The following is a 13,877-nucleotide window of genomic DNA, read 5'->3' on the forward strand; positions in this document are numbered from 1 at the left end:
ATTTAGTTAGATTTTGATGAAATTATTTATAATTAGTTATAGACTTACTAATTTTATAAGAGTGACTAAAATTAATTCACTACAGTACCTCTCTGTATTAGCTATTTCTTCTAATTATACTATGACAGCTAAATTTTTAGCAAATGTAGAAGTGATTACAATGAACTCAATTTGGAGACTGAGATTCGGGGCAAAATTCAGAGACATGTTTGGTTTCTGTGATTGAATGTCTCTGATTCTGATTAACCATTTTTAACTCTTCTGAACCGTATTCAAAATTTAAATACAAATGGTCAGAAAACCTATTGTTTTCTCTTTTTTTAAGACTATAATTCTTTTGCTATTTAAAATTTTTCATACAATACATTTTTATCATATTCTTTCACTTTCCCCAATGCCTGTCATATCCATCCTTGCTCTATACTCGCCCAACTTGGTGTTCTTTATCTCTCAAAAATATTTAAAGCACACACATACACAAGGCCTGCCTTGTAGTGTGATTTCTCTCTCTCTCATCAGCTGTCAATTGCAAATAGTTCCTTGACTAGTTGGACCAACTCCCCTTCTCCATGCTGGGACTTTGTCTAGCTTGAACTTATGAAAGTCTTACACATGCTGCCATAGTCTGTGTGAGTTCATATGTACATCAGCCCTGCTGGGCCTGAAAAAATATTGTTTCCTTCAAGCCACCCACCACCACTGACTCTTTCTGTCTCTTCTTTCACATGGATCCCTGAGCCTTGTGGTTTAATGAAAACATCTCATTTAGGTGTGAGTGTGCAAAGTTTCTCACTTTGCACACTGTGTGGTTGTGGTTTTCTGTGTCCATTACCCTTCACTGCAAGAACAAACTTCTCTGATGAGGCTTAACCAATGCACAGGGTACGTGGATATAGCAATATACCACTAGGTGTTTTTTATTGTTGTGTTCTTTTATCAGAATGATAGTAGGTTTTCCCCCAGTGCCTATGGCCTATCTAGACTCCTGTTCTTGTCCTTATTAACGGTATTAGGCATAGGTCCTATCTCATAGAATCAAAGTTAAATCCTTTTAAAAAATAGTTGGGTACTCGCCTAACATTTGTTGTATCAGTAAGCACAGCTTGAAATAGGTTGTTATAACTAGCAGAATTCATAGTTAGATGAAATTGATGATTACTTTTCACCTCTGGTATCATGCATAGCACCTTCTAGCACTATGAAGACTAGCCATAGGAGTGAAGCTTCCAGTTGAGTATCAGCTAGATTTTTCCATGCCTTAAGTATGTAGTGTCTTCAGCAATAGGGTCTTAGCACTGGGTTGTGGAAGGTAAACAGAAGCATTGGCAACAATCTGCAATGTTTGGGGGGAGCAGTTGGTCCCTTTGGGACCTTTTTTTTTTTTTTTCGGCAAACATCTCAAAAAGATGTAACCCATCCTTGCTACTGAGCTTTTATTTAGTAGCATGTGATGTCTACTGAGGGTATTGTCTCCCTCATCATATAGTAACTCCATTTAAGTTCCTTTTATACATGTATATATTTTATAAAACATCTATAGTAATGGGCTTTGATATGGCTTTTCAAAAGAACTTAGTGTTAGTTGATAAATTCAAATATGAGCATTAGATGGAATAAGATGAGGGATGAATAACACTCCTGGTTTCCAATTAGTCTATCACTTCAAAAGAGAAAAATATATTGAGTGTCCAAAATACATCATAAAAGCTTAATTTCAAAAACCTATTTTGGCCAGGCGATGGTGGAGCACGCCTTTAATCCCCGCACTCGGGAGGCAGAGCCAGGTGGATCTCTGTGAGTTTGAGGCCAGCCTGGTCTACAGAGCAAGTTCCAGGAAAGGCGCAAAGCTACACAGAGAAACCCTGTCTTGAAAAACAAAAAAATCAAACAAACAAACAAACAAAAAACCCTATTTTGTAAAATATGAGAGGAAGCCAAATATACTGATTTAAACAGTCAGTGATATATGTTTCTATTTTCAATCATTTTATCATGAAATATCTGTCTTTCATGTCTCAAATAGAACTTACAAGAAAAAAGTTTTAAAGAAAACAGTGAACAACTGTGTGCACAGACAAACTATACACACATATATACTGCATATACAAATCTAGACAGGCAGAATAAGATGTGCTGTAGTGGGCAGCCATTCCAGCTTTGACCTGGAAGTTCCAACCCACACTGAGGCTTCGGTAACTGTCACGCCTACAAGGCGGGGCTGAGAGAGGACCCTGAAGACCCGAGATCCGGATGCACAGGCTCACTTGGTTCCTGGACCCTGGAAGCTGGAGCTAGACCAAGCAGAGTTCTCCAGAGAACACCGCCGGACTGCGCTACACCTTTCCCAGACCTTGTTAACTATCCCTTCACTTGTAAGTTACCCCACAAAATAAACCTCCCTTTTAACTATGTGGAGTGGCCTTAATAATTTCACCAATAATGTCCCAACATAATATACAGCCTGAAAAAATGTGAAATGGATCTGGATAAAAAATGTCTTCTTCCTAGAAACCATTACACCTTCTAGGGTTTTGTTTTCTTTCTCAGTTGTAGAAAATTATCATATGACAACATCCATACTAGACTTTTTAATGTACTTCTCTAAAAGAAGCTATTTAAAGTAGCATCTGTAATATTACTGAACAGTGTTAGCTTTTCTCTGAAGATGAAATGCCTCAGAGCCTGAAACCTGCACTAATGATTAAAAGAAGAGCTAAAGTGGCAATGATTAATGAAGACACATATGAAAAGAGAATCAGCATTGTCTGTTGAATTGAAAATACCGCCTTTTTATTTTAAAGTATCTTATATATTTATAAAGTATTTTGATAATGATCCCCTTTCTCTCAACTTCTCCCAGATTCTCCCCATCTCTTTAGCTACCTAACTTTATGCACTCTTTCTCTCTCTCTAACACACACACACACACACACACACACACACACACACACACACGAAAATCAAAACAAACAAAAGCCAATAAGACAAAGAATGCCAAAACAAAAAAGCCCACAAAAAAATCATGGAATTTGTTTTATGATCACCAATTTATCCTTTATGTAAAGATAGTCTTCTTAAAATATAATCAGTCTCTTAGATTTATTTGTTTTAAAATTTAAGGTAAGTATATCTGATAGTGATGTTGTAAAGCCTAAACTTCTATTTCAGAACTATGAAATTAAAGAGCACACCAAAATATCAAATCCTTTTTCACTAAATAAATCTATGAGCTTCTAACCTGGTTAAGTAACATTCTTTGGATTTTGTCTTTTATAAGGGTCACAGCTGTCTAAAACCCACATTCACTGTCCCTCATTAATTGCTGTATATGAAACTTCATGGAGGACTAAGGACACACCTAGATAAAGGCGACAAAGTCCCTTCAATGATAATTTGGTACGTGCCCTAAATATCAATCACTGTGAAGCACAGCTCAATAAAGGTGTATGTTTCCTTCATAAACAGCACAAGTCTGAGAAATAAATTAAGCAAATTTCAAGAAAGTATCTAAAGATGATGAACTTCCCCCCCCCCCGCTCTTACGATGATCATTATATGACATTTCAGCTAAAACTAAAGGATCTACTGAAAATCACACTGTGTAGCAATTCCTCTTATCCATGTTCTCTGTGAGTGAGATGTGAATTCCAGATGCTAGGAGCAGAGTAATACCAAAAATGCTCTTTCGGCAGTATCTAGTGTGTTGTTGTTTTTGGACCCCAAGTAGATTGTAATAATCTATATTTATAGTAAGACACATCCTGGGGAAAATAAAAACAACTAGGATGTTCACATCAACAATAAAATGGAAATTCAGGGCTGCATGACATGTAAATGATCCTAGTAGGAAAGGCACATGAGAGCTGAAGTAATCCACCACCAACCTCATTGCAGACCTGGGAAGCACACATACAGTTACCACTAGAATGTAAAGAAGCAATCTATGGGTGAGTAGCATTCACAGCTTTTAAATGCTTTTACGTCTCTGTTGCCTAAGGTCAAACATTTAATAATTTCAGCCAAAATTTTGACAGATAAATAAATCACTGGTTTATCAGCCTTGTTTCCTGTGTATGTCACTTTCATAGGTAAGTGCCAATATAAAGATTGTTCAGTGAAATATAACAATTAACATTTATCAATTAACCAACCAATGCAAGCCTTTCTTTTAATTTTATTTCTCTGCCATGACCATGTAAGATGGTGTTAAGAAAGCCATTTTCAAAACAAGGATTAGTGAAACCTAGGGAAGCAAAGTAACTGGCCCAAGGCCACTTTGGGAGGAGATTCAGACCAAGCTCCCACAGCAAAGACCATCTACTTCCTCAACAAAAACTTTTCTATTGAAAAACTACAATGAAATGCTATTCAAGCTGTGTGCAACCTGCCATTCTAGATTTAATCACTTAAGGGCAAAAAGAATGGGAGCCTCTTGTGATCACTTACATCTGAATTGCACACTAGTGGTGTCTGTACCACTGAGATGACCAGGAAGCAGTTCTTATTCACATTTTGCTCATTCACTTTATCAATCCAGCAAATACTAAGTGCCTCATCTGAGACAGATGCTCCTCTAGACACTTAAAATAATTACAAGGCAGATATTATCGATATCATTATAACATTTGTTTCTATTTAGGAAAACTATTAATCAATTAAATAGAGAGATAACATATCATTGCAATTAGTGATGACATAATGAAAATTCATGGGTACCATGAAATGCATTGGGAAGGGGATCTGCAGTTAAAACCCTAAGTTCAGAAAAGCTTTCTTTAAAGAATAAATAATTGGATTATTGGGGTCAAATGAAGTGGACACTATCCAAACAGAGAGAGATAATTTTCCAGGCATATTCTAGAGACAAAATGATAATCTGCAGAATATAAAATGTTTTCTAAGCTTTGGAACCTCCTAAAAAGACTGGGCAGCTAATTCACAGTGACTGGAGGAAGCAGTGTCTATGGATCAGAAATAGGATGGGATACTTGTCATGGATGAACTTATTGACCTTTCCACCTAAGACTACTGGAGCTTGTCCTTGGTCTGATGGGAAGAATTTTGAGATAAGGGGTGACATGATCCAATTTATGCTTTTAAAAATTCAGCCTAGTTGCTGTGTGCCCAAGAGCAAGTTGGAGGAAAGGGCAGATGAAGCCAGGAGACCAATTTGGAAATCGTTACAGTAAGTAACTCAAGTGAGAAGTGAGGTGCAGCTGATTTAAGGTGGGACCTGAGAGAACTATGTGATTGGGATGACAGTTTGAAATCAAAGTGAAAGATCCTGGGTAATGATTAGTGTCCATTCGAGAGACACAAAGGAAAGTCATCAATGTCTGATTTTAGTAGCTGACTGATAGAGTAAAATGTCATTTGTTGAGATGATAAGGAATCCTGTTTTGACTACGTCCATGAGTCATCCAGGAGGAACAAATAATAGCAATGACAAGAAGAATTACTATGTATTTACCATGACCGTTTATCAGGCAAGATTTTAAAATTAGAATGTTTAAAGCACTTGATTCTATATTGTAAGACAAAAATGGATGCCTTGAGTTCTGACTCTTATTCCAAAGCTTCAAAACAAAACAATTCCAGTAATAGCTCTTCTTGATTTTAAAAAGACAAGCTAGACACAGCATTGCATGTCCCAGAAGAAAGTCCAAAAAATATTTGTGTAGAAACAGCAGCATAGAGGGGGAATTTAAGTTGAAATGTATTGAAGGTGCAGAATAAGAGCGAGCTCCATGGAGTGACCCAGAAAGGACAGTACAGTAGTGTGAGGGTGTCCAGAGTGACAGAAGGAAGCCAGGAAGACATGAGGAAGTGTCTGAGATGAGTGGGTTACTTCACTGACTTGCGGAAATGCTCAGGAGAGTAGGAACTGAAAAAGGTTGATGAGTTTGGGTGACCATTCCTTCACTGAGCAAATCACACAAAGTAAAAACCTGGATGGACTTAGAGCTGCAAGAGAAGGGAACTGTTGAAGTACTTGGTTCTGAGCACAGGTCAGAAATGAACTATCTTCTGAAGGGGCTAAAGGAGAAGTTGCATGGTTAGGGGTCGGGTAAATAGGTGAGTTTTCTATTTTCTCAACATGATAGGATATAAAATAGCACACTCAAATCCTGCAGCAATAATCTAAAGTCTAAGAAATGAGGAAGTGGTATGGCCTGAAAGAGAAGTAGAATGAGGAATGACTGTGAAAAAGTAGGAGAGACAAAGGGACATTGAATCAGGACATATGAGGAAAGAAACCCAGGACAAAGCTGGCTTTCTCTCAGGGACGTCAGTGAAGGCTCTCCTGTGTGACTGTGGGTGACAGGAGACAGTCACTAATGCACACTTTTACTGCTCTTTGCTTGTGCCTACTGAGGGGTGACTGCATCTCCAGGGAACAGGCTTGTATGTTCACTATTCTGAATGAAAAGGAAAATACCAATCATTAGGGGGACCTTCAAAGCAAGAAGCTGAGGAGGCTCTGAAGATGCTCAACAGGAACTGGGGATGGGCTTCTCTGACTCCGGGTGTTGCCCAGTCCTATTGGTGAGGAGTAGACTATAATACATAGGCATGTCACCACAACCAGCACGCTACCCACCAAAAAAACTAAGGGCCCTGGTGTTTCCTTTCCTGAGACTTGTCTACACATTCTTATCTTTACTGTCATGCACAAGGTGGCAAGGAGGGCAGTACATCTACAATGACTCAAAGGAGGTACAATGACAATGTGAATCCCTAGACATTTGCATTTGACAAGAGACCACATAAATTTCATGAATCTCTAGAGAAATGAGATCCCTGGGAATTCTCAAAAACCCTGTCTATACTACCTATTTTGTCTAAACAGCCTATCAGTCAGAGTGACCCTGTAACCAGATACACACACCACGGCGCTCGTGCGCGCGCGCGCGCGCGCACACACACACACACACACGCGCGCACACATACACGCACACAAACGCACACACATGCATAAACTCAGGACACACACTCAGGCATATCCACACACTTGCTACACCAACTCATACCGGAGGCACCAACACATATATATCCATAAACACAGAAGTACATATGCACACAGTCTGTGCTTATGGAAGAGGAAATACAAATAATGCAAGTATGTCTTGCTAGTCAGCAGAGAAAAGGAACATATATTTAAAAAAAAAAACTGTCACATCAAGTTTGGATCTATTTTAAGTGAAATAAAAGGCCACAAGAATTTTTAATGAGTAAACTGTACTGATTTGCTTTGCAAAACAACATGATGGTTGTAATGCACAAAGAACAGCAAAATACCTAGAAAAAAGGAAAAGAGAGAGAGGCAGGGAGGGAGGGCCATGGAGAGGGAAGGAAAGGAAGGGAAGAGGGAGAGAGGTAGGGAGGGAGGGAAAGAGAGAGGGAGGGAAGGGTAAGGGAGAAAGGAATGGAGTACTCTTAAAAGTCTCCAGGTGGTAAATAGTGGTAGGTTGAACTAGGGTGTTAGCGGTAGATGTAGAGAAATTTGAGAAAGATTAAGTTAAATTTTGAAAGAGATGCTAACAAGACTTGTCTGGGATTCAGCTAGGAGACAGGAAGAATTTAAGCAGGTAGGTAGATTCACTAAAAATGAGTAGGCTGGAAGAGAAGCAGGGTACTCAAGAGTTCCATTTTAGCCATGGTATGTTTGAAATTGATGTGTTCTATGTGGAAGTGTCAAGGAGAAGCTGCATATATAAAACTGAAATTGAAAGGCAAGGTCAGGGCTGGAGACAGAAATAGAAGAATGATGAGGATGGAGATGGTATATAAAGTGTGGTATTGGATGAAGCTGTAAGGTGAGCGTGAACATAAAGAAGAGGCCCTGAGCAGATGGAAGCATCTAGCCTTCAAAGGCATGCAGAGGAGGGAGGGGGGCGGGAAAATAAAAGGAACCATCAGTGAAGGATGGGACAGAGCCTGAGAGCTTTCATCTGTTTTTATCAGTTTTACTAGTGTGTGAACCAGCTGAAGAGGAATAAATCTACTTTATGTTCTTTCTCTTCCTGCAAAAGCTGAGAATTGGAGAAGGCAAGGTTTTAAAGCTGTGTCCACAAATTCTTTGATAAGCCTTCATCTGAGAAATAGCTTAATTTCCTTCCCTGTGTGTGGGCAACATTTAATGACTCACTTCTAATTAATCAAGTCTGGCAGTACTGTGGAGTAGCAGTTCGAGATTAGATTACAAAGACACTGCAGCTCCTGTCTTGACTCTTTCTGACTTTCTCTGGAGTCATTTTGCTCTGAGGTGAGCTGTATAGAGGGAAGATCCATGTGGAGATCTGAGAACCTTGACCAACAGGCACAGTCAACTGGCTACCATGTGAGTAATGTAGTCTTTAAAGTGGATCTTTTAGACTCACTTGAGGATCTGGGTGACCACAGCCTCATTCAACATTTCCTGCATCTTCCAAAACAGAATATCTAGGGAAAAATAGCTCTTCAAAATTTTGAGATAATAAAAGTTTGTCATTTGATACTGCAAAGCTTTGGGGGTAATGTGTTAGGAGGCAATAAATGGTGAATGTATCAGCATAATGGAGCAAAAAAAAATGTCATGTAGCTATGCATAATAAGTTTTTTCCCAAGATTCTTATTGCTCTGGTCTTAAGAAAAAAATAAATCATGACTGGTAAGTGTATTTGGAAAACAATACTGTTTTCTCCACACAAAAATATGATCCAAGGGCATGGTACTCTGCAGCTAACATCCTCCACCTTCAACTAGTCTAGTTAAATACTGCCTACCCTATAGTATTTCCCGTAATGAAACATGACATCTTAGAGGCTAGTTACAGTGTATTGTGGTTTGGATAAGGCATTCCAAAAGGGATCACTTTAAGTCTTCTCCAGCCTCACTAGTATTGTAAGGGCAAGACGTACTACCCAGTAAAGAATTCAAAGGTTGCAGTTATAATGGCTGCTGTAAGACCATGGAAATCTACCCAGTGTGTGTAGCCTTGTTTCTTCCCTTTCTGAGATGATCCACTAGTCCTGCATTGTCAAAGAGGGAGGGTTAGATAAAGTGAGGCATGTGAAGGCCCTTTTAATGTACAGGATTTTAGGACAATCGTGCCTACCATCCTGTGGACTCATTCCATCCCATGAACATTATTGTTGATGCTGGATAGAGGCCAATAATGCAGCTGCATTTTTTTTCTGGTGACCTTGAATGTTCCTTTTCAACTTCCTCACATACTGTAATTACCTCGTATCTCATATTCCAGAGCACGCATGTCTACCTGAGTGTCATCTCCGTGTAGCCTCTTATACATGATTCAGTTATTCTTACATTTTACTTTTCAAATAGTTTATTCTTTGTTCTCTTTCATAATTCTTGGTATGAGCTTTTTTTAAAATCTGAATTAATCACACAGGAAATCCTATGGCATATCTGAACCTGAATCAAGACATCTGGGATTCTGAGCCTCAGTACCTACTCTGATTTCTCTCCTTTGGAGTCACTGAAAAGAATGATACTAATCAGAGCAGCCGATTGTAAGCAGGTGATCAAATTAAAGGTGACTTTCCCGCAGAAGCTCGAGCTCTTGGCAGGACCCTGAGAAATTACAAAAGAAAAATGTTAAACCGGGCGTGTATTCATGGTCAGTTATTGAGACAGCGAGGGTATCAGACTTAAGTGTTTCGTTTACTGTGTTTCTCCTTTCATAACTCTAGGGAGGAATACCCCATGCCTAAAGGAAGCAGCAGATCACCAAGAAGGGATGAGTAAGACTACCAGACTGAGCGAATCACTCTCATTAACTACTCAAAGACATGACACATACAACCAGCATTTCTGTATTTAAAAATTACTAAAAATGTAAATCACGGAAAGACGTGGGCCTTAGCAAAAAACCAACTAGTCTTATCCTGCAAAATGGACATAGTATCAAACTGTCTTCTAAATATTTATCTTTATAGCCATGGATTATTTCAGCTCTCAGCGTCCATCAGAACACTGCTTTTTGCAGTTGGGTTAATACAGAGACTCACCACTGTTCAAGGGCAGAGAACAAGTGGCTGTGGAGAGCTAGAACATCACAGAGGAGGGAATGAAAGACTGGAAGAGCCGGGGATTGGAGAGCACTGTTGGGAAACAGGGTCTTGTGGATGTGACAGGGTTGATGCTGATGTGAGCTCAGCAACTGTGATTACCTGCACAAGAACCACACAAGACTGAGCCACTCAACATTTCATCCTGGAAGAAATGGCTTGTGAGGCCGCACCTCTCCCTGAGGGACTACGGACAAGCATAATGAGAAGGATGTCACTTTCCTCAGTGGCATAACTACCCAGTTGCCCAGCTCCGGTATATATCCACCCACCCATGCTCATGCGGGCCACCTAATCCAAACTCAGTGAATCACACACAGCAAAATGACAAGAAAGTAGAAGGGGGAATTTGGGGAAAGAAGAAGAGTTCCAGCCAGAGAGTAGGTGAGAATAAGACAGGACAGAAAGAGGTAAGGACTAACATCCGTTATACACATGTGTGAACCTGGCAAAAAATAAAAATAGATTTATTTCAAAAATCAAAAACAAATTTCATTTATTCATTAATTTCTGTCTTTGTCTTCTAGAGGTCTCTCTCTGTCTTTCTGTGTGTGTGTGTGTGTGTGTGTGTGTGTGTGTGTGTGTGTTACTAGAACCGAAAGGCAAATGCTATACCATTAAGCTACACTCACAGTTCAGTAGGCATTTTTAAAAAGAATTCTTTCCAAGGATTTTTATTTTTAAAATTGCTTTTTCCAACAGGCAATGTTTTCACAATATGAACTGTACTACAGACGTATTTAGTTACAAGTGTTAGTTTAATTTCAATTGTTTAAGATGTTAAAATATCTTAATATGAAATATTTTGAAAATACTGAAAATTAGAAAGCATAAACAAACATTTGTGTTCACACCATTAAGCGCCAACAAATGTTAGTGTTTTGCCTTGGTTCAGATACATCTATTATTATTAAGAAATGAAGCATTGTAATTAAAAGTGGCATCCTTCCCTCAGGCTGGCTTTTCCCTGTGACTCACATGGTTCTAAAGTTTGTGTGCCACACTGCCCATCTATGCTTTCATACTTATAATTGTCATTATGGGTCTCCTAATGACAACCTAGCACACCACTATTAACGCTGCCAACTCTCTTTTTGCCCAGGGACTGCACTAAAGAGCAGCTATAGTAATTTGGGGGCTGTGTCAACTTGGAATCCTGTTGCTACCAAATTCCAAAGACCTGAATCATCTCCATGTCCTACCAAACATCATGTTGGTCCTGGAATTGAATATATTGAAATTCCAGTACACTGAAACTGAATTCTCATAAGTTGTCATTCAACCAGTTGATATGCCCCTTTTTGCTCAGTATACAGTCTCCTTTTCTGTTTCATCCCTTTACTTGGAAACAAAAAACAAAAAAAAAAACAAAAAAAAAAAACAAACAAAAAAAAAAAAACCTCTTGCTCTCCCCATCCCAACACATACACACACTTTGAGTTCTATTACAGGGTGAGCTGAGGTTTTTTGTTTTTTGTTTTTTGTTTTTTGTTTTTTTCAAACTTCCTGGATATTCTGTGGGTTTTGCTGTCTATTTCTTCTCCAATTTATCCCCCCCATGAAATGTAGCTTGATCTTAGCCATTGTTAATCTTCTCTTTACAAGGAATGTGCCTGTGTCTCAGGATCCATGAGAAAGTAGGTTCTTTATGAATTTTTAGTAGAAAGAGATTTAATATTGTATTTGCATATGGGAGGAATGTGTCCTATAGTCTAAGAGCAAGAATTCTTGAGACAAAGCCACCAATGAAAATCCAGCCTAGCTGTCACAAGATGTAAGAAGTGGGCCTCTGAATTTCTTAAAGTGTCTGTTATCGTAATAACTCCAAAACCACAAAAGAAAAGCATTTGATGAGCTAGTTTCAGGCTTATGAAACACAGAATGAAAGAACACTCAGGGGCAGGGATGGTAGTGAGGTAAAAGATAGGCCAGTTGTTGCCAGGACCTGTACCCACCTGTCTAGAAATACCCAGCCCTCAGCTCACTCTCTCCCTTTAAAACTGTGTCATCTTGATTGCCAAAACATTCTCAAAAGTGAATCCGAAAACAAAAACCTTCTGTACAAGCCTGTCTTTGCTCTTTTCGCCTTCTGGCTGTGTTCCTCTCAATCTTTGACTTTTAAAGCACAGAGCTCCTCTTTACGGCTATCTCCTTGGTCAGTACACTTCACTGTTCTGTACGTCCCAAAGTTAGTTTCCTCCTTCTCGAAAATGCTACAACCTTACTTAAAGTAACCAATACTAGGGCAGTTTCTATATTCGCATCTCCTTGCCTTGGTGGTATTTGTTTCTTAGTCTCTCCTGGGAGAAACATTAATGTAGAACCTGTAAGGGATTCTCCATGTTTTCTGAATAAATCCCAGAATTCTCATGAAGTCTTCTCATTCCTGTTTCTATCTCCTCCACCTTGTCCAGCCAGAGTATGATCCTTCTAGACCACACACACACACACACACACACACACACACACACACACACACACACACACACACACCATCTCTCTGATTCTTTTATTTAACCCAACCTAGACTACCAATCATATTTTTTTCTCTTTCAAATCTGCCTTATAGAAGCATGATCTTTGAGTGCTCTGTGGAAGCTTCTGCCTCCCTGGATACCTTCATTTCATGGCACCCTATATCTTTACCCCATATATTTTTGTGGAGCCTTATGCCATTTTTTTTCAGAGTTGCCTCATTCAGTTCACAGACTAATGAATTCCTTCACTGTAGCAGAGACTACACCAGGCACTCAATAACTGCTCCTTGTCCACATGCCTCTTTGCTCAAGTAAACAGAGAACTCCTTGAGTCAGAGATTGGATTTTATAATTTTCTTCTGGTCTCTAGTGCCCATCCTAACTTATTCTCTAGAGCAGATGCTTGATATTTCTTCCTGACTTGAATTGAATTGCTCACAAACTTGGCAGGAGGAAATAAGAAAATGAATTCCAAGTAAAACTAGGAGACAATAGAAGAGAATTAGGAATTACCATTAGACGTTTGATTGTCAGATTGATTCCCTTTGAAACTCAAGCAGAATAATAGCACAGCCTTCCCCACCATAATTTTCTTCTTCTGAATTTGCTAGAGAACAGCTTTCCAGCAGATAAAAGATTTTTAACCTATATGTGTTAAATTCTCATGTTTATTCTATAAAGTATAAAAGGCAATAGTCTTAATTTTGAATTTCTTAAAAACACATATTTTTTTTTCTTTTGCTATTTTTACAGTACCCTGCCCTTAGACAATCTAAGGAACAATGAGTTATAAAGACAAAACTAGCCAGCAAGGCAGCTTGTGACTGTCTCCCAGCTATTTGGAAGGCTGAGGCAGGAAGACTGTTTGAACTCAGGAATTAAGGGTCACCCTGGGTAATACGGCAAGACCACATCTTAAAAATTTGATTGCCTACTTTCCTAATAGATCAGACAAAGTTTTTTTCCTCACTTAGGTTTGCAAATTTACCCATAAGAGTAAAAAGGGATGTATTCTTTTTATGTATGTATGTATGTATGTATGTATGTATGTATGTATGTATGTATGTAATGTAAGGGACTTCTTGCTTGCTGAATCTCTGCTGCAAGTGCCTGGCAGATTAGCTTTAAGAGTAAGATCAACATTTGATCTGTTTAGTTCTATTCATAGCAAACCACCTTAAACTGAAATAGAGAAACTTAGCCAAGTCCTTACAGTTGCTAACATGGTTACTGAAGAAGGGGTATCGAGTTGACCAGATTCAGACGAAGCCGGAGAACATCGATTACAACAGCAGCAGTACAAGAAGTAAAGCAAAGCTGAACCAAT

This window comes from Peromyscus eremicus, chromosome 3 (assembly GCF_949786415.1).
Source record: "Peromyscus eremicus chromosome 3, PerEre_H2_v1, whole genome shotgun sequence".
In the NCBI taxonomy this organism is placed as follows: domain Eukaryota; kingdom Metazoa; phylum Chordata; class Mammalia; order Rodentia; family Cricetidae; genus Peromyscus; species Peromyscus eremicus.